The sequence below is a fragment of the Diabrotica undecimpunctata genome, chromosome 1 (assembly GCF_040954645.1).
Source record: "Diabrotica undecimpunctata isolate CICGRU chromosome 1, icDiaUnde3, whole genome shotgun sequence".
Taxonomy (NCBI): domain Eukaryota; kingdom Metazoa; phylum Arthropoda; class Insecta; order Coleoptera; family Chrysomelidae; genus Diabrotica; species Diabrotica undecimpunctata.
In genome coordinates, this window is record NC_092803.1 from 36,744,442 (window position 1) to 36,765,547 (window position 21,106).

General features: G+C 33.7%; 1 protein-coding gene across 1 annotated transcript in view; it reads right to left on the reverse strand.

Moving 5' to 3' along the window:
* Irk1 (Inwardly rectifying potassium channel 1) overlaps positions 1 to 3,333 on the reverse strand; it is a 164,434-nt gene extending 161,101 nt beyond the window's left edge. Inside the window, exon 1 of the mRNA XM_072540935.1 lies at positions 3,098 to 3,333. The gene's annotated coding sequence lies outside the window, so the exon portion shown is untranslated. The remainder of the gene's footprint in view (positions 1 to 3,097) is intronic.
* Positions 3,334 to 21,106: the final 17,773 nt, after the last annotated feature.

Here is a 21,106-nt window from a genome sequence, read left to right on the forward strand (position 1 = left end):
TCTAATCGCTTCACCTAAGCCACTTCCGATTCCTTATCAGTTTATGTTGAAGGTATTAGTAAAACTTAATAATAAATATATATCGAAAAAGTAGGTCTTTGGTATGTGGCAGTCTCGTAAATGTTTATTTATTTAAAACATGACGTCTCTAGACTTAATTTACACAATTTCTTACTTTGTAAGTGATGTTTTGCGATGTGATGCATATTTTAAGTATGCATTAAAAATATACTTATATTATCTGGATCCTTTTTCAAAATGTTTTTATAAAACAGTCTGACATTGTAATTGTACAATATAAAAGAAAAATATAATTCACTGTACATACATTTATTAAATATCTAGGCTTAACTAAACTATTTGCAATGCTTATTGTTTAAACATTTCGTTATTATAGGCGTTTTGAGTTCTCTACTTAAACAATAGTCCCTATTTTGGATAAATCGCTTTCCCCTATTCGACCTTGAAAACAACAATGTAACAATATAGCTATATAAGAAGTAGAATAAAATATTATACTTCTTGGGCCTGATAGCCTGATGAGGAGTAGGCAGATTGAGACCTCAGTGCCGAGAGACAATTCTTGCAATACAGAACACGATACTGGTACGTCTCGAGTGAGGGGAGTAGGCAGATTGAGACCCCGAACTCGAACCGAACCGTATCACTCTTGATAATGGCTCCAAAATGGGTGCCGAAACATCGAGTAATAAATTCTCAACGCGGTTCTTCCCGAGAACTAAGTAATTTTCATATTATTATATGTATATATATATATATATATATATATATATATATATATACATATATATATATATATATATATATATATATATATATACATATACAAAAGGAACATGTTTATATTAGAGAGAGGAAGAGAAAGAAAATATATCTTCTGCCTCTCTCTTACTCATTATCTTACATATATAATGATTCCAGATTCACTCCCATACAAATTTTCAACGTGGAGCGCGCGTATAGAAGTATAATTTCAAAAAAATCTCAAAGCTTTATATCAAAAAAAAATTGAAGAAAGGGCAAATATATGGAAAACAAAATGATGAGGGCATAAGAGTTGCCAAATGGATGGACAAACGTCCTGTATTAATGATTAGTACAGTTTCTAGCCATACAGTAAACCTCCAACCGACAGGACAAGGTGAAGACATTCTAAAACCAGCTGAGGTTATTGAGTATAATAAGGCAAAGAAAGTTGTGGAACTGTCCGATCAAATGTCTTCATATTATACCCCTTTAAGAAAAATCATTAAGTGGTACAAGAAACTGTTTTTCGAAATTTGTCTTGGCACATGCATAGTAAATACGTGAGCTCTTTTCAATAAATATGGTAATAATCCTAAAACAAGCATTATGTTATCGATTTGCAAAAAAAATATTGAAGGACTTTTACAAAGTGAAGTTACAGAAAGTCCTCGTGAACCAGATATTATTCCAGAGGAGAAAAACCAAAATTATCTTTGGTAAAGTTACAAAAATATGGTAGGTAGTTACAAACAAGAAGACGCTTTCATAATACAGTATACTCCCTCTATAACGAACATAGTTATTACGAGGTTTCGCTTATAACGAGATACATTAGATGTCCCGTGAAATTTGTATTGAACTATAACCCCCTATAGCGAGGCAAATAAGATCCAAAAACGTGTGTTTTTTTACGTTTTTGTCCCGGCCGTGGCTATAAATAAATACCTTTTTAAACAACCCCTCAATAAACGTAACTGCCGCCCGCAATAAACTTCTTTACAATGAATAAATACAACTGTTTCACATCTTTAAAAAATATGATATCTATCATAATTTCATAATTGTCCAGTATCAGTAATGATACTGGACAATTTAAAGCAGTCAAAAATGACAGAGTTCTTAAAATTGCAAAAGCAATAGTTTATGCTATCCTTGACAATACGCTTTATACATTATGTAGTTGAAAAAAAAAATGTAAGTACAGATTTTTTGTTTTAACGTATATCATTAACAATAAAAGTAAACAACTGTTTTTTGTTTTAACTTATTTCATTGACAATAAAAGCAAATAACTTTTTTTCAAAAACGCCATTCAAACAATATTTATTAGCCTCTTATATTGCTCCGAATGGCTTCACTATAGGAAGTTAATCGTTTAGAAAACTACATATTCATATGTATGCACAGTATTATTGTTGTCTGATATAACGAGATCGGCTTATAACGAGGTAATTAGTCTGCCATTACAGTTCTCGTTATAGAGGGAGTCTACTGTATAAGAAAATGCAGGAACACAAGGATCAAAAGCAGCCCGAAAAAAAAAAGAGTGTGTACTACTGCGATACATGTGAGGATAGACCAACTATGTGCCTTCCTTGTTTTAATGAAATTCACAAACCCACCTAGTTTTGTATAATATTAAAATTATCTCTAAGTTTTGTATAATATCTATGTTATACTACAATGTTTTAATTTTAATAAACCATTTTTACTGCAGATTTTTGGCCTTTATTTGTGACCATATAAATGATGATATGCCAGAACGGCGGCAAACTCATATATTTAAAACTATACTTTAAGTGTATACGCAATATCAACAACATATCTATTAACTGCCAGGCTTTAGGGAGTAGAAATAAAAAGGTACCGTGTGCCACCGGTGGCAACAAGCGGCTAAATGAAAAGTTATGCAAAAGGGGTGTTTCATTTAGGAAATAATAAGTTCTACAGCATGATGTTATAAATAATGCTCTACCAACGTGACTGATTTTAAAAAGCTTGAAGCTGCTAATTTTTTTTCTAAATTATTTTCTTTTCAATTCTGCCGTGTTTCTGTTATCATTACCTAATTTAACATTTTCTAGATTCATTAATACTTTAAGTTTTGATATATTTTCAAAAGCAAATAGTTTCCCACTTCCCCGTAGTAGTTGCAAGGTATTAAATTAATGGTACGTATTTCATTAAAACAGTGTTCAAGGAAAAATTGCGATTTACTACAAATTGTCCTTGCTCTTAGATAATAATAGAAAACAATTCCAGCTTCCTGTCACAATATCTTAAAATAAACTATCGAATTCGCCGACTGACATAACCTCAATATACTTACCTAGATAGAAGATTCGCATCCAAAAATAAACTAAAAAGAACTACACAACACCCACCACCGTTATAACTTGTGTTCCTGGAAGAAATTAGAAGTCATTTCCAATAAAACTGAACACGACATGATGGAATAGAAGAAAAATCGCACAGCACTGCACTGCGTAAAGTACCAGCAACACAGTACCCTTTTCGACGTCCGTTCTGTTGCGATCGGACCGCGACAGTGTAGCAGCGAGCGTTGGGGATCGCGATTATATTTTCGCGAGCGGGTTCGGGTACCCAGAAGTGGTGAATATGAGTAACAAAGTATGTAATTTCAAACAGGGGAGACCGCGTACAGATCCGGCGCGACCGGCAGGTGGTCACAGACGTTTGCATCCCATCAACTCCTTTTCCGTTTTTAATTATAATACATACAGAGAGAAGTTTTAAAATGCCAATTTATAAAAAAACTCATGCAATATAAATAATAAAATGGATAATTACAGTCAATCCATCTTTTGGGTTTTAATAAACAACGCATTTATAAAAGCTTAACTGTCACTTTTCAAGTTAAACAAAAGACAAAGTTACCTATATAAAAATTTGTATCTTGATGGCTTCGAGTCGTTTTCGAAATATATGATTTATTAAAAAGCGACGTATATTAAATCATATACAAACATTTTACTCTTAAACTAATGAACTACTTAAAAATATAATATATAAATAAATTCATAAAATGTTTAAGGTTAGTATATGAACAAGTGAAATGGAAGGAAAAAACAATTTAATAAAAACTATATAAAATTATAAATAAACTGAAAATTATCCACAAATTACGAAAGTAAGGTATAAAACTGCGAGGCTGTTTTGAACAGATATGTTGGGTATTTTATTTCTCCAGAAACATTGTCGAGTAAAAGAATTCCGAAATCATTTTTAACACGTAAAGTGCCATGAGGATCAACGTGATCCCCCATTCTGCTTAAACATTTTAATGCCTTCTGGCCGTGGGGGATCAATGTAAACCGACGGACCAGAAATCACTTAGAGCCCCATCGCATAACACTGATGCGACATTTCAATGTAAACTATATGGAAATCTTTTGAAGAGATGTTAAGCAAAATGGGAGATCAGTTGGCCATTGTGTAAGTACAAAAAATTATGAGGGAAAAAATAAATCTAAAACTAAAATTTTAGCAAAAAAATATTTATTTTAATTCAGAAATATGTAAATCAAATAAACATTACAAACAAAAGTGTTTTTGACATACGTTGCATCTAAACTTGGTTTTGGAGGCCCTATTTTTGGCAACTTGACGCCCTGATTCCTCTGAAATTTTGGCGTAGCATCCACTACAAGACCTCTTCTTCTGACTATCCTCAAGATGGTGATTTGGTTTCTGGTTGTCCTCAAAATTTGGTAGATCTGCAGATTTTAGAAGACCTTTGATCACTTCTTCTCGTTATTTTGTAATAGACATTTTGTCATTAGTTATAAGTTGATGGAGCACATAAGCGTTTACTACACAGGAACCAGCTATAAATTCGATAGCCAGTTTTCTATACCATTTTACTCCACGGCACAAAGAAGAATTGTAAGCTTTTATTTGGTCGGATATGTCGATATAAGCTTTGTGTTTGTTATACTCGATGATACTTCTTGGCTTGGTTTTTTCTCCAGAACTTCTCGCCTGAGTGACCATTTCAGGAACATATTTAGTTGTCAACATAAGGACGTCTCTCCTGTCTTTCCATTTCTCTATAAATATTCCTGTGTTGCTTTCCTCGGCAATATGTTCGCCGCGTCTTAGTTTTTTTCTGAACAACATTTTTTGAGTTATTCTTTCTTTTGCTTCGTAGAGTACCCAAAATTTATGTATTTTTTTTTTCAGAACTTTCGATGCTAATTCAACAGAGGTGTAATAGTTGTCCACGACGATAGTGCGATCTTGGTTTAGTAAATTTTCTGTTAGTTTTAAAACAACATTTGATGGTACTGACTGCTCCTGATCTGGTTCTCTTTCCTGTCCACAGTAGATAGAAGCATGATAAAGATATTCGTTTGCCTTTAATGGTTCTAATCGATGAAAATTAATTATTTTTTTTTTAATTTGAGGTACCTCATTGTGTAGATTATAAAAATTAAATTAGTTTATTTGTAAATTGTAAATAAATATTTATTTTACTTTTGTTTTATTATTAGTAGTAGAAAATGTTATGAAAAAATAAGTTATTTAAATATTTAAGTACAATAGTTAAAAATAATAAATTTTAGAAAAAAAGAAAGTTTTTATTTGAAAATCAAATCTTTAGATGAAGTTAATTTTTCTTGAATTATTCTTATCATTTTTACAATTACTTTACCTAAGTGAAAAACGTTACACAATTAAATAAATTAATTGTTATAAACTTTAAATACCTAATTATAAATAAAAATAATAAAATTAAGTATTTATGTAAATTGTTATGTTAATTATATATATACAGAAAAATCCCATAATTTTTATTTATAATACAAAGTTTATAACAATTAATTTGTCTATTATACAGATAACGACATTGTTTTGGTTGACCATTGGAATTAAGATTTATTGCAATCCCATCTCTAGATTATAATGCTATAAAACTAATTTTTTGGTTATTTTTTAGACTAAATAGCAATACAAATAAATAAGTAAGTAATTAAGTAATATGCTTTATTGTAACTGAAAATTGTACAAATTTTATGGACAAAGCTTATAACAATAAGACAAGAAAGAAGAAAAAAAATCAGAATAAGAATCGTTTGTACTTTTAAATAAAAAAAACAATAAAATTCTTTCAAACTTAAACATAAAAAATACTACCTAATTAAGAACCTACAAACTTCGTAAAATGTACCTAACAAAAAATAAAAATTAGGAAAGCAGATTACTGAATTAAGTGCTCAAATAAATATTCTACCTCCTTGTGCTAAACAGTAACCAAATCTGTCATACAGATTTTTCCTCATATTTTGGAGTAGGGCTGGTGTAGGATGCTTGCAGAGAAATGAAGTATTTTTGCCCTTAATTCGACTAGGTATGTGGCTCTTTCAAGCTGATGCCTATAAATGTTTTCTTTGAGAAAACCCCAAAAAAGAAATCGTTAGGCGCTAAGTCACAGGATCTAGCTGGCCATTTAATTGTACCACATGTACTTATCAGTCGATCAGGAAACGTTTGATTGAGGAAATCAATAGTTGCTCTAGAGTTGTGAGCCGAACACCCATCCTGTTGGAAATAAACCTGAAAATTAACGGGAAGGCGTCGAACTGCCGGAATGATCTCATTCTGTAAAAGTTGTAAATATTTGCTAACATCCCAGTCCAAACATTTAACTTTTACGGATGCTGCGTTCGCACTGCAACACTGAGGTGCTTATTTTTCCGAGAATAATACCTTGCAAAGAATGGATTGTGTTTTTTATGTAATGAAAATGAAGATTCGTCAGAAAATAAAATATTTTTTGGAAAGTAAGCTTTTATTCTGTTTATCTAACATAATTTCACAAAACTCCATCCGCCTAAAGTTATCTTCCGAAAACAGTTTTTGTGTTGGTTGTATCTTAAAACAGTGATACCGTTTCCTTTTGAGAACTCGTTGGACAGTTGGAGCATTCACGTGAACTTCCCTAGCAATTTGTACACTATTGCAGGGTTCACTAGCTTCCACAAAAGCACAAATATCATTATCTCTGTTTTGACGCTCCTCATCGACAGGTCTAACAGGTGGTTCATTATCTTCATGACACTTTTTACAACTGCTTACACATCCTAAAGTTTAAAAATGATTAACGGTATTTTTAACTGTTTTAACACTTGGTTGGGGTTGATTTTTGAAAAAAACAATAAATAAATCAATTACTTCGCGTATTGAATGACGCTAAAAGTACCATGTTACAAGTTGCACTTTGTCTTGGACGGTATACAATGTAATGGACATTTCATTAATTATTTGTTTATTCTTTCAGAACTTCGGTTGAAATTTTTAATGTCAATGTGACAATTACGACAATTCGTACCTACTGTGAAATTAATATAGAGGTGGAAACGTGTAACATGAATGAGAATGGAAAACTACTAACGCGCCCATCCTTACTACCAAGTGATTCCATAAATATTTGGTACCCATCCACTAGACCTGTATAAGCTGGTAGAGAGTTTTAGAATTCTGGAATGAGTGTCATCATGGACGTATAAATAAAGATGATAAATATCTTCATTTATAGGTCCATGGGTCCATAAATCAATGAAAGATGTACAATAAACTAATGAGCGGCCGATAAAGGACAGTCAGTTTCCGAAAAAAAAAAAGATAAAAAGGAGAAAGAAAGATTATACATTATTAAATACAATAATAAATTTAGCCACTAAGAGAAATCTAAAAAATTTTATTCACTTGAGTGAAGCAATAAAGTACAGACAATTATCATATTATATTGTTAATTAACCTTAAAGTATGAAACATAAGATTGTTTTTTATATATTATATTACTTGTTTGCGTAATAGTGGATTAACATAAAATGATTTTCGATATAAAAACCTTAATTAGTAAAAAATAGAACTGTGAAAACTGTTGTGATACCCAACACTTTGTAATAGTTATTCCAATGTCAAAAATATTATAAAACTAGGAAACTTAATATTTTTACTTTATTTAGTAATAATTATTAATACTATCATATTAAAAAAAATAAAATTCATTTAGATTGGTGTTGGTGTGTAGAGTTGTGTTATAGAGGTAGCACCTTTTATCGGAACGACCACATCGAGCGTCATAGACGGGAGATGGTTCTTGATAACTGGTCCTCATAAGACAGCTAACTCTCACTTATGGCTCCACGTGCCACACCCCGGGCAACTGCATTGGTCTGCAGGCTAAACTAAGTGAGGGTAGTCAGATATGGCGAAAATTCCACCGAGCGATTGCCGGTTTAAGCAATCCCACACTTACTGGCCAACGGCTTCGGGCGGATGAGTTGGTAAGTGGAAGGGCACTCTTTTGTCCTAGTGCTAAGAAATTGGCACCAAAGGCGAATGAATCAAGTAAATGGTCAACGGCATAAGGATGCAGAAGGCAAGGAGAAACCACTGCAAAAAAGATCCAATTGGATATCTCTAGTACAATTATCATGGCAATGAGTACTAAAGGAAAAAAAGAAACTGATCATGGGAATCGGAGCCCAAGATCCGGCAGGGGAGGAACAGACAAGGACTCCCAGACCGGCGAAACCCTTGTCAAACTTCGTAACAAGACAAACTAAAATTATCAAAAACAAAAATAGGTACGTGGAACGTCAAAAGCATGTATCAACCTGGTAAAATGCATAACATCCTTCAGGAAATGGGAAGACTGAATATAAATATATTAGGAGTAAGCGAAACATGGTGGCCTAACTCAGGATATCTTTCAACAAAAACCGGTACCTTATATTATTCGGGAAACATTGATAACCAACATAGACGTGGAGTAGCAATTATTGTCGATACAGAGGTCAACAAGTCAATAGAGGGCTTTGTCCCAATCTCAGAAAGAGTGATGCTACTACAAATAAGGACATCACACACAAAACTAAATCTGATCCAGGTATATGCGCCAACGACGGATGCAACAGAAGATGAAGTAGAAATATTCTACCAACAAGTTGAAGATGCACTGAAAATGACAAAGAACAGGGAAATCACGGTAGTTATGGGCGATTTCAATGCAAAAGTCGGCAAAGGAAGAGCTGGAACAGTAATGGGAGACCAAGGACTAGGGGAACGTACCGATAGAGGCGATCGTCTAATACAATTCTGCCAAGAACAAAGTCTAATAATCACAAACACGTTCTTTAAGTTACCAATGAGACGGTTATATACATGGCGCTCACCAGCAGATAAACCGGAAAAAGTCGTAAGAAACCAAATCGACTATATACTGATTAAAGACAGATATCGTAACACCATCAAATCAGTTAAAACATATCCAGGAGCAGATGTCGCATCAGACCATAACCCACTAATCGCTAATGTCACGCTTAAGCTTAAACGTATAAGAAAACCACAAATAACTCCAAAATTAGATGTTAGAAAACTGAAAGAAGTTGATATAAAAATCAAACTTCAACAGAAAATATACGAAAACATTCATAAATTAGATACTAACCCTTACGAGATAAACGAACAATGGGAAACACTAAAAAACTGCCTCCTCGCTCCATGCAACGAGATATTAAAAGAACCGACACGAAAGAAAGACAATTGGATGACCGACGAGATACTCGACATGATGGAACAACGAAGACAAGCCAAGAACAAAGACAGTCACAATTACAAAATCATTAACAACGAAATCAGAAAAAAGATAAGAGAGACAAAACAAACTTACTATGAGGAAAAATGTAAAGAGATAGAGGATCTTCAGAACAAATACGACCTATTCAACATACATAAAAAGGTTAAAGAAATGGCAGGACTGCGAAAAAGAAACCACAATATAACTCTTTTAGATAAAAATGGAAATACTATGATAACGACTGACGAAAAACTAAAACGATGGGAAGAGTATATGGAAGAGCTATTCGACGACGAAAGAGGAAACCCACAAGACTGGTCTTTTGAGGACAGAGAAACAAGTGCAGAAATTACAAAGGAAGAAATAATGTATGCACTAAAGAACACCAGAAACGGAAAAAGCCCAGGGCCAGATCAACTGCCTATTGATATCCTTAAAATAATAGAAAATGAGTACATTGATGTCCTCTTAAAGCTTTTTAATAAAATCTATCAATCGGGTGACATACCCAACGAATGCTTCACCTCAACATTCATTTGTCTCCCAAAAAAGAAAAATGCTAGAGAATGCACTGACCACCGTACCATAAGCTTGATGTCTCACACACTTAAATTGTTTTTAAAGATCATTCATAAACGCATTTACAAAACACTTGATATGGATATTGAAGAAACTCAATTTGGATTCCGTAATGGCGTAGGTACCCGTGAAGCTCTATTTGCATTCAACGTACTAATCCAGAGATGCTTGGATGTGAACCAAGATATGTACGTCTGTTTCATAGACTACAACAAAGCTTTCGACAAAGTCCGCCACAAAGAGCTAATAGACATCCTCAAAGCAAAACAAATACAACACAATGACCTTCGAATTATAACAAATCTATATTATAAACAGCAGGCACACGTACGCATTAATGAACACACATCAGAAGAGTTCGAAGTTAAAAGAGGAGTGCGACAGGGGTGTGTATTGTCACCACTACTATTCAATGCATACTCTGAAGAAATTATGAAAAGAGCTCTTGAGGGAGAAACAGCAGGAATCAAGGTCAATGGAACACCAATTAACAACATTAGATATGCGGACGATACTATCATAATAACAGACAACCTCCGAGACCTCCAAAAGCTAATGAACAAGATAGTTGAGTATGGAGAAGAATATGAATTATCAATAAACACCAAGAAAATCAAATTTATGAGGATATCAAAAACCCAACATAATGGTGAAAGCCTGACAATTAACGGTAGTGCTTTAGAACAAGTTGAAAACTACCACTATCTTGGCACAATAATTAATCACACAAACGAATACTCCAAAGAAATCAAAGTTCGAATAGAGAAAGCACGTACAAACTTCAATAAAATGAGAAAGGTACTTTGTGCAAGAGAACTAAAATTGGACTTGAGAGTTAGGCTGGCAAGGTGCTATATTTTCTCGACTCTGCTTTATGGGATAGAAGCATGGACACTTAACGCGTCGACTGCTAAAAAGTTGGAAGCATTTGAAATGTGGGTGTATAGAAGAATCCTGAAGATATCATGGACCGAGCATGTAACAAACAACGAAGTCATGAGAAGAATCAACAAAAGAATGGAAGTATTGGAAACCATCAAGACACGAAAGCTGTAATACCTGGGGCATGTTATGCGTAATGAGAGATACAACCTACTTCAATTGATTATACAAGGGAAAATCCAGGACAAGAGAAGTGTAGGACGAAGAAGAATCTCATGGTTGCGTAACTTGAGGGAATGGTACGGATGCACATCAATTGAACTATTCAGAGCAGCAGCATCTAAAATCAGAATAGCCATGATGATTGCCAACCTCCGTCGCGGAGATGGCACGTGAAGAAGAAGAAGATTGGTGTTCTAACAAAGCACAAATTGTACACTTTTAGTAAAGTTTAATGAATAAGAATAAACACAATAATTTTTCGAAAACTCTTTTCTCCATGGCTCATAATTATGAAATTATGGCTGACAACTCCTTGTTTAAAATTATGTTTACACTTGTAAAACTGAATTGGAAAAGTTGAAAGCTAGGCGAGGTAATGAAGCACTAAAAAGTACTAAGCATACCAATTTTTCGCAGCAAGATGAATCGTTATACAACTTTTTGCATTTCATTTGGGATAGTGTCAGAAAAGTTTGTGAACAAAATTCATGGTGGTAAAAATGGCATTTTCAACTCGTAAAATATCGACAGGAACGAATTCAATTTTGTCACTCGGTGTTTTTCGAAGTCGCTGAACACGAATATGATAACGACGTTGGTCATCGAGATACCTGGTGACCAGGATGGACCTTGTTTCCTGCACCGCTGGTCTCCTGAGCGCTGAATACAAGTATTTCGTTGTAAAGTGATCTCAGAATACCTCATGCAACTTTATATAAAACTACACAAAATTAGCCATTATCCATTAACAGTATTTTTTTAATTTTTCTCTTTTAAGCAGTTGGTAGCACTGATGAATTGTCAGGTGATAGGTACATATTATATTTTCCCTTGTAACAGTTTCCATCTATTACTTTCACATATGCTCTAATACTTATTCTTTCACACGTACTAGTACACAGATACTTAGTTACATAGTTAACCTGCATTTATTTTCTCATCGCTCTATTTCAAATTATTATGAAAATCACCTTTTATTGTGCTGTTCTTGTAGATATTTACGATCATTTTGATTATTCCTAGAGGTATCTCAATTACAGAGGTACAATAAGTGGATAACGACCTTTGATTTGATCCTGTTAAATGCTTTCTTCTTCTTCTGGTTCCTATCCGTTTCGGATGTTGGAAATCATATTGGCAATCATGACCTTGCTCGCTGCGGCTCGAAACAGCTCCGTTGAGGTTTTCTTAAACCATGTTCTTAAATTCCGCAGCCATGATATTCTCCTTCTACCGGGTCCTCGCTTACCTTTGACTTTACCTTGCAATATAGACTGAAGCAGAGAGTAACGGTGCTGATTTCTCATAACGTGTCCCAGATATTGCAATTTTATGCGTTGGATCGTAAACACAATCTCTGGTTCCTTCTTCATCTTTTCTAGAACTTCCTTGTTCATGATCCTTGCTGTCCATGATATTCTCAGCATTCTTCTATAAAGCCACATCTCCAATGCTTCAAGTTTTTTAATAGTGGTGTCTGTAAGCGTCCATGCCTCCACCCCGTACAACAACACAGAGAAAACATAGCATCTCAAATGTCTCATTTTTGTATCGAGGGATATGTTGTGACTTTTGAAGATGGCGCTCATTTTGTTAAAGACCGTTCTTGCCTTTCCTATGCGGCACTTTATTTCCTGTACATTGCTCCACTGTTCGTTTATAATAGTTCCCAGGTAGCAATACTGTTTTACTCGCTCTATCTGCGTCCCATTAATGTATAGATGAGCCCCATTTATATTCTCCTTGCTGATAATCATTTGTTTCGTTTTGTGGGTATTAATGTTTAGTCCGTACTGTTGACTGTACTCGTTTATTCTGTCCATTAGCCTCTGAAGTCCCTCTAAACTATCTGCTATCACCATGGTGTCGTCGGCATATCTAACATTGTTTACTCTTTCACCATTTAGAAGGATGCCTTCGTCTATTCCGTAAAGAGCATCGTTAAAAATTTTCTCTGAGTACATATTAAATATCAACGGCGATAGGATACATCCCTGTCTAACTCCACGTAGTATTTTTATGTGATCTGTTTCTTCTCCGTTAATTTTCATGTATGCGGTCTGATTCCAGTATAGTTCTGAAATTATTCTGAGGTCTTTGTCATCCAGGTCTGCTTCTTTTAAAATGTTTATCATCTGTTGATGTTGAACTCTGTCAAATGCCTTTTCATAGTCGATCAAGCACGCGTATACGTCGCAGTTAACGTCCCTGCATCTTTGAATCAGTACCTGTACTCCGAAAAGTGCCTCTCTGGTACCCACTGCGTTAATGAAGTCAGATGTCAACTGTCTGTCAGATATTTGTTCCTCGCACTTCTTATAAATTCTTCCATGGATGACTCTAAGAAACAGTTTTAACATGTGGCTCATTAGGCTGATTGTTCGATATTTTTCGCACTTTTTAGCCCCCTGTTTTTTAGGTATCGCTATGAATTCTGATTCTAGCCATTTATCAGGGATGATTCCTGTATTGTATATTTTATTGAAGACAGCCGTGATCCAATTTATTCCTTCTTCCTCCAAGAGTTTTAAAAATTCAGCTTCGATATTATCAGGCCCCACAGCTTTCCTGCTTTTCATCCGTTTTATTGCTTCTTCTACCTCGGATTTAAGTATGTCCGGGCCCGTCATCCTCTCTGAAAATGGATGCCTATAATCCGTTCTTTGATCTTGAAAAAGTGTCTCCAAATATATTCTCCATTTGTCTTTCATCTCTTGGGTGTCAATGATTAATTTTCTATTGGTGTCTATGAGTTTCATTTGTGTTCGCTTTTTAAAAGTACCCGTTATTTCTTTTACCTTTTTGTATACATTAAAATTGTGATGCTTGGCTTGTAGTCTTTCTATTCCTTTACATTTCTCTACAGCTTCTTTTTCTTTGACTTCTCTTATTTTTCTTCTGATGTAAGCCTGCATTTTTTTATATTCATCTTTATTTCCTTTAATTAACCTTCTGCGTTCCATTAAGTGAAGGATTTCTGGAGTCATCCAAGATTTCTTCTTTGTTTCTTTGTTTGGTTTTAGCAGATCTTGTTTAGTTTTCTTAATTATTTCTTCGAATTGATTGATTTCTCGTTGGATGTTATTTTCTTCGTTTAGTTGTTTAACTTGGTTGTTAATATATTCCCCCTTGCCTTCTTAAGATCCACATAACATAAATATGCCGGTTTGTTGTGTTCAAGTGATTCCTCTTGTACTTGCCTAATTATAAATATAGCATCGGTGCGTGATCTTCCTAACACCTTGTTGTTCTTCTGCTAGTTCTTCTTCTTTTTCTTCTTCTAACTTCTTCATTCAGTTTATTTGTTATTACTTTGAATCTAAATTTTAGTTTTGTGTTTAATTAATTAATTCCTCTGCAATTTTTCGAGTTTGATTTGTTTCCCTTTTTGAAGAGAGTTATTAGAATGTTTGATCTCCATTCTTGCGGTATTCTTGAATATTCTTGTACATGAATATTACTCCTGATATACACATCTTCATATAACCTTTTTTTTATTTTTTAATTAACATAAAATTACTTTCACTTACTACACAAAAATACTCAAAAAATCTCAATAAAAATAATTCCAAAATATAGGTAAATTATAAAAGTTTATTCACGGACAAATTACGACAATCACGTTCCCAGTATAAATGCCTAAAATATGCGCAACAAACTATACCATAGGTGTATCGGAATACCAATTTATAGTTCTAAATCTCTTTTATATTATCTATGCACCTGCTGACATTGCTATAGAAGTGTTAGTCCAGCGATGTGTTAATATTAATTGCTGCTCAGTAATTCAGAGTCTTCTAACATGATTACCACGAAATGGGTAGTAATTTTTTCTGTGTTAAATTGTCACTCGTTTTTAGTTTCTATTTTGTATATCTCTTCCCTTCTACATTCTACAGTTATTTCTAATCTTAATGCAATCTGACTATTTGCAGATAATAAATTAAAAGCAAACATATGTTTAAAATTTTTTAAAATTTAAACATTTAATTTAAAGTATTTTTCATCCACTCAGTTGTATTTTGTTGTGCTGTCATTTGTATGCGTTATATTTTGTGGGTTAGGTCCTCTACGAAGGGTCGACGCTCGATAATTGCAAACGCCCCCTCGTTTCTGGTTTTGCTTCCTTTAATTAATTTTTTTAAGGCTTTCGTTCCCTTTGTTTTTTTTTTTAGATACCCTATGACCAGTTTTGTTAGTTGTTATAGAGTTACTACAATCGACTACATTAAACTATTTTCTAAAGTGCAAATGTTAGGTACGATAATTTATACGATATAAGATACGAAATAGAAATCAGTTTTCAGGAAGTAGATATAGCCATAATTTCACTCAAAAAGTCACCAGGACCAGACAGAATAACCAATGAGCTTTTAAAACACGGAGGAGAAAGTATAACCCTAGTGACAAAACTTATTCAACATCTAATATTGCACTGCAGGACCCCAGACGCATGGAGAAACAGCATAATGATACCAATGTTCAAGAAAGGAGATAAAGAACACTCCAAGAATTATAGGTATAAAATAAATCTAGTGAACACTGCACTTAAGCTTACCATAAAAGTCCTAACCAACAAAATCAATAAACAACTTTATCAGATGAACAACAAGGATTCAGATCCGAAAAATTCTGCGTAGACGCCGTATTTGTACTAAGACAAATCACAGAAAAGGCTATCGAGCACAATAATCCAGCATATCTATCTTTTGTAGACCTGACAAAGCCTTTGGATATTATCCAATTCAAAGAAACATACCAATCAATATTATACAAACCATCAAAAACATCTGCTTCCATAATCGAATACAGGCAAAGATAAATAAAAAACTAACAGAGTGTATACCAATACAAAGCGGAGTCAGACAGGGTGACTCGTTAAGCCCACTTCTCTTTAATATACTAATGAACGAAATAATACAAGCAGTACGTAAAGGTTATGGTTACAGAATGGGGAACAAAGAAATCCAAATATTATGTTATGCAGACATATGCAAGTAATACAATATGATAATATCAGCAGAAAAAACCAAATGTATGACAACATCTAAATAACCACTACGATGTTAAATCGAAATTGATGGGAAAATAATAAAGCAGGAAGCAAGGTTTAGATATCTGGGAATAGATATAACTAGTTACGGAGATGTTGAAGAAGAAGTACAACAACAAACCTTAAAAGCAAGTAAAGCGGCGGGATCTGTTCATGAGACAATCTGGAAGAACAAACATCTAAGGCAAGACACAAAAACAAGAATCTATAAAGCAGTAATTAGATCTATAATAACATATACGGCGACAAGACCTGACACATCTAAATCGAGATGACTACTAGAAACAACAGAGATGGAAATACTTCGATGAATATCAGGGAAACGTCTGTTGAAAAGGTAGAGAAGTCATAACTTAAGAAGATCATACAATGTAGAATACATAAATGTATGGGTGACAAAACGGAAACAGGAGTGAGATGAACACATTAGTAGAATGGCAGAGGATAGGATAGTACGAATAGCACGAGATAAGTAACCAAATGGAAAGAAGTATTGGCAGACCAAGAAAAATATGGTGCGATAATTTAAACAATTTAGGAGGTTGATATTGAAGAAGAAACAGGCTGTAAAGCTTAAATATAAGAAGAAAGAAGAAGAAGATAATTTATGCGAAGATGACCTCCGAAACCCAGAGGGATTTTCTGATTTACAAATATGGGACAAAAGTTTCAATCCATTGTCTTTATGCGTACCAGAGTAGAAATTAAAACAAATTTTGGAGAAAAATCATGACTCAACTACAGCAGATCATTTAGGAATTGCGAAAAATATTTGTTTAATAGCGCAAAAATACTACTGGCCTAAGATGTTCAAACAAATAGCAGACTATATTAGAAACTGTATGAAATGCTTGCAGTATTATTTGTCACAGATCAACTAGGAGGAAAAATGCAACCATCCACTGTAGAAAAGTCTTGGCATACTATCTCCATTTATTTAATGGTACCAAGACACCGGTTTATAAAATGGGTTATCGCCCAGTCAATAAAAAGAGTACCCTCAAACTCCATCATCAACACTCTGTGCTCAAAAGTATTTATGCTGTTTGGAATCCCGAAGTCATCTCGAAAAATGGTTGTTAATTCAAGACAAACAGTTTTGAAATGTTCCTAAAATCATACACCATAAACCGTTGCCTTGCAATAACCTTGCGTTGCCTTACCCTTCTTCTTCATTAGGTGCCGTGTCCGTATTCAGACGTTGGCCATCATTATGTTTACAATTTCCTGGATCCGTTCTCTATCGGCTACTGAGCGAAATAATTCTTCTACTGTGGTACCACACCATTGTCTAATATTATGCAGCCATAAAAGTTTTTTTCATCCAATCCATCTCTTTTCTTCCACTTTTCCTTGTATTATAAGGCGAAGTAAATGAAATTTGGGTCCTCTAATTATATGGCCGAGGTATTCTTTTTACCTTACTCGCCGCAATGCAATCCAGTGGAACGAGCCAACAAGGTATTAAAAAAGTGATATTTGAATTTTGCTTTGTTTTTATGGATTTTCACCAGTACTTCTGGCACGAAAGATACACCCAAATTCCAAAATATACAGGATTACGCAGAAAACTTCAGAGGAGATTAGTAGTATTAAATAACCTGGCAAAAGTACACATGGAATATGCTTTCGAAGACCAGAAGAAACACTACAATCCGCATCTAGAAGATCGCGCGTCATGCAAAAGGAATACGATCTACCTTAGCTATCGAAAATTTTACCAGCAAGCTAGCACCAAAATATTTTGGTCCCGACACAGTAACATCCGCTATATCACCGGTAATGGTAAAACTGAAACTGTTCGATAGTGATAATCGCAAACAGGGGACGACGCATATCAAAGACCAAAATTTATGTGAGGGGGAGACACGTCCGAAGAGGTATAATCTTCAGCCATAAAAAAATGTATGCTAACATTTCTTTTAAAAGAAGGGGATGTAACAATAACGCCGTCATTGGTTACCAACAGCTTGCTCTAAAATACTGCAAAAAACGACCTAGAACTAGGTTCGATCCGAAGTATTGATCTGACAAGAACTACTATCTCGGACTGTGTAGTGATTCTGATCACTATCCATCGTCCTTAAGAGCCCAGATGCTCCGACTAACTCAACCGCCACAAATTGGTCGCATTGCTCCTGTAGTGATCCTTTCCCAAGTTAACATGCTCCTTTTCTAACTTGGCTGCACCGTACTGAAGACGACCAATAGTCAGAAATACGTATATACGGGTTGCCTTCCATCGATATACCTTTTTTGGTTTTCTGTTACGATATATATATATATATATATATATATATATATATATATATATATATATATATATATATATATATATATATATATATATATATATATATATATATATAATAACAAATAATACCAATTATTTCTTCAGTTAAAATGTGGCTTATTTTCTATTTAAAATAATAAAAGAATCATCCCATATTTCCAAGCTTTATTAAAACATAAATTAAAATAAAAAAAAATATATCAAATATTTCCGCCATACAAATCCACCCGTCCAACTATTCAATGACCCCCGTAGAAGATCATAATTGTCTCAAACCTTAACAGGGATTGGAATTTAGTGACATATGGCCCTTAAATTTTCGGCATCGCGTCACTTTGTTTGCATAGATTGCAATAAATCAGTGCTTTGTTTGTCTTCAGTGGAGAACCATCTCCAAATGTCCGTTTGAAAATTTTTAAATCTTCTTATCGTCGAATATGAACATTATTATCTGCAGAGTTTATGTGTTTTTTGTTTTTTTTTTTTTGTTAAGTTAGTTTTAAATGTTGAGTAAAGTTTACAGTACATATATAACATCGATAATATACTACATATTGAGTTGTAAGTTATGAACTATTAACTTTATAAATTTATAAACTCTATGTCATCTGTTGTATTTTAGAGAACTGATGAAGCTTTAGAAATATAAAGCGAAACGTCTTCGATATACTAATGAAGTAGTTGACTTCTTTTATTATTTGCCAACCTGAGTGACCGATTAAAGCTCTGAATTCACTAGTTGAATACCTTTGAAATATATATATATATATATATATATATATATATATATATATATATAATATATATATATATATATATATATATATATATATATAATATATATATATATATATATATATATATATATATATATATATATATATATATATATATATATACCAACCTGAGTGACCGATTAAAGCTCTGAATTCACTAGTTGAATACCTTTGAAATATATATATATATATATATATATATATATATATATATATATATATCCATTATTCTTAATCTACTGAAGAAATAAAATATGACCTGTCAACTTTTCTGGTGCCGGTTGGTGCCGGTTTAGGCTTCAGTCAATTCCATACCATTACTCGTCCCCTCTCTTTCCTTGTCTAAGATTCACATGTATGTAAACGGGCCAAAACATTCCAGCCTAGTTGGAGCCATAGACGTATATATTAAGATAGACCTAAAAGCTAAATGATGATACCATCTTTGTTTTCGTTGTTAGTTGTATCTCTTACATCTATAATACATATATCTTACATCAAGTAAGTATAGTGGCGTCTCTTTTTTGTCAAGAGAGAGCGAGTGGGGAGTTTCAATGTGCTAGAAAATATGTTGTTGTCGCTGCTCGTTGCTGGCATGCTCAGTCTATGTAATATATACTTCTATGGTTTGAGCCGTTACAATGGAGCAGACAAACCACGAGAACCGTATTGCTGTCATTGCTCTTTATACAGGCGGAATGGAAACAGCTCGTATTTTTAAATTACTAAAACCGTTAAATATTACGCGCGTTTTTGTGTATCACACTGTTAAGTTGTTTTTGGGTATGGGAGGAGTAAATAACCGTAGAACATCCGGCCTCAAATCGCTCGTAAGCCACAGGTTATTAACGCTGTTAGGTCAATAATTAACCGAAATTCTGTGCGAAAACAAAAAATCATGGCTCGAGAAATATATATTTCGCTGAGAACTATGAGTCACATTATCAAACAAGACTTGATACTTAAGGCTTTCAAACAATAAACAGGACAAGGCCTTACCGTTGCATTAAAATAAAATAGGAAAAAAAATCAAGACGCCAGTTTTCGTTGTACGGTAAAGAGTGTTATCCCAAATACTCTCTACAGAAGAAAAAAATTTCACTGTGGAGGAAACTTTTAATAAAACGATTGAGTTTATACACGGTTATCCAAGGAAGTTCGTGAACTTGTGCCAAGGTCATTATCCTGTCCTAAATGATGTTTTGGTGGAGAGTTTTCTTTTAGGGCGTTACTTCTTTACAGTTTTATGAAAACTGCATTAAAACAGAGGGGAGAAATCAACGAAACATTTTAACAAATTTAGTGGAGCACTTAAACCACATTATGTTTCAAAATAGACAATAGATATTTCAACAGGACTCTGCAGCTGCTCATAAGACCAAAAATACTCAACAGTGGCTTAACAATCATATACCCTAATTTATTAGTAGTGATTATTGGTCGTCAGCAAACCCAGACTTTATTCCTCTCGACTACAGTTTTAGAGGGCATGGTCTGTACAAGACGTCACCAAAATATTAATGATTGAAGCAGGCGCTGGTAGAAATTGGGCAATTTTCTTAAGGATGTCATACGTACAGCGATCGATGAATGGTCAGACTTTTTTTGTAGTTTGTAGTTTATTATATCAGTAATAATAATAATAATTTTTCAAATCTAACCAGTACTTTAATTTTTTTTTAGTTAAATACCTTGTATCTAATTTTAAGCAAAGACTTGGTATATCATTTGTCCGAAATAATATATAATAATAATATATTAATGACATCAGCATGCAAAAATCTATACTCCTCTTGAGGTCCAAATGCGTACAAAACTTTTTGGGAGATACTCTAGTATAGTTTTGGAGATACTCTATGTCTATATCACCTAGGTCTCGATAACAAGGAAAGAGTCCCATCAGAGTTCAAGCTTTTTGAAATCGT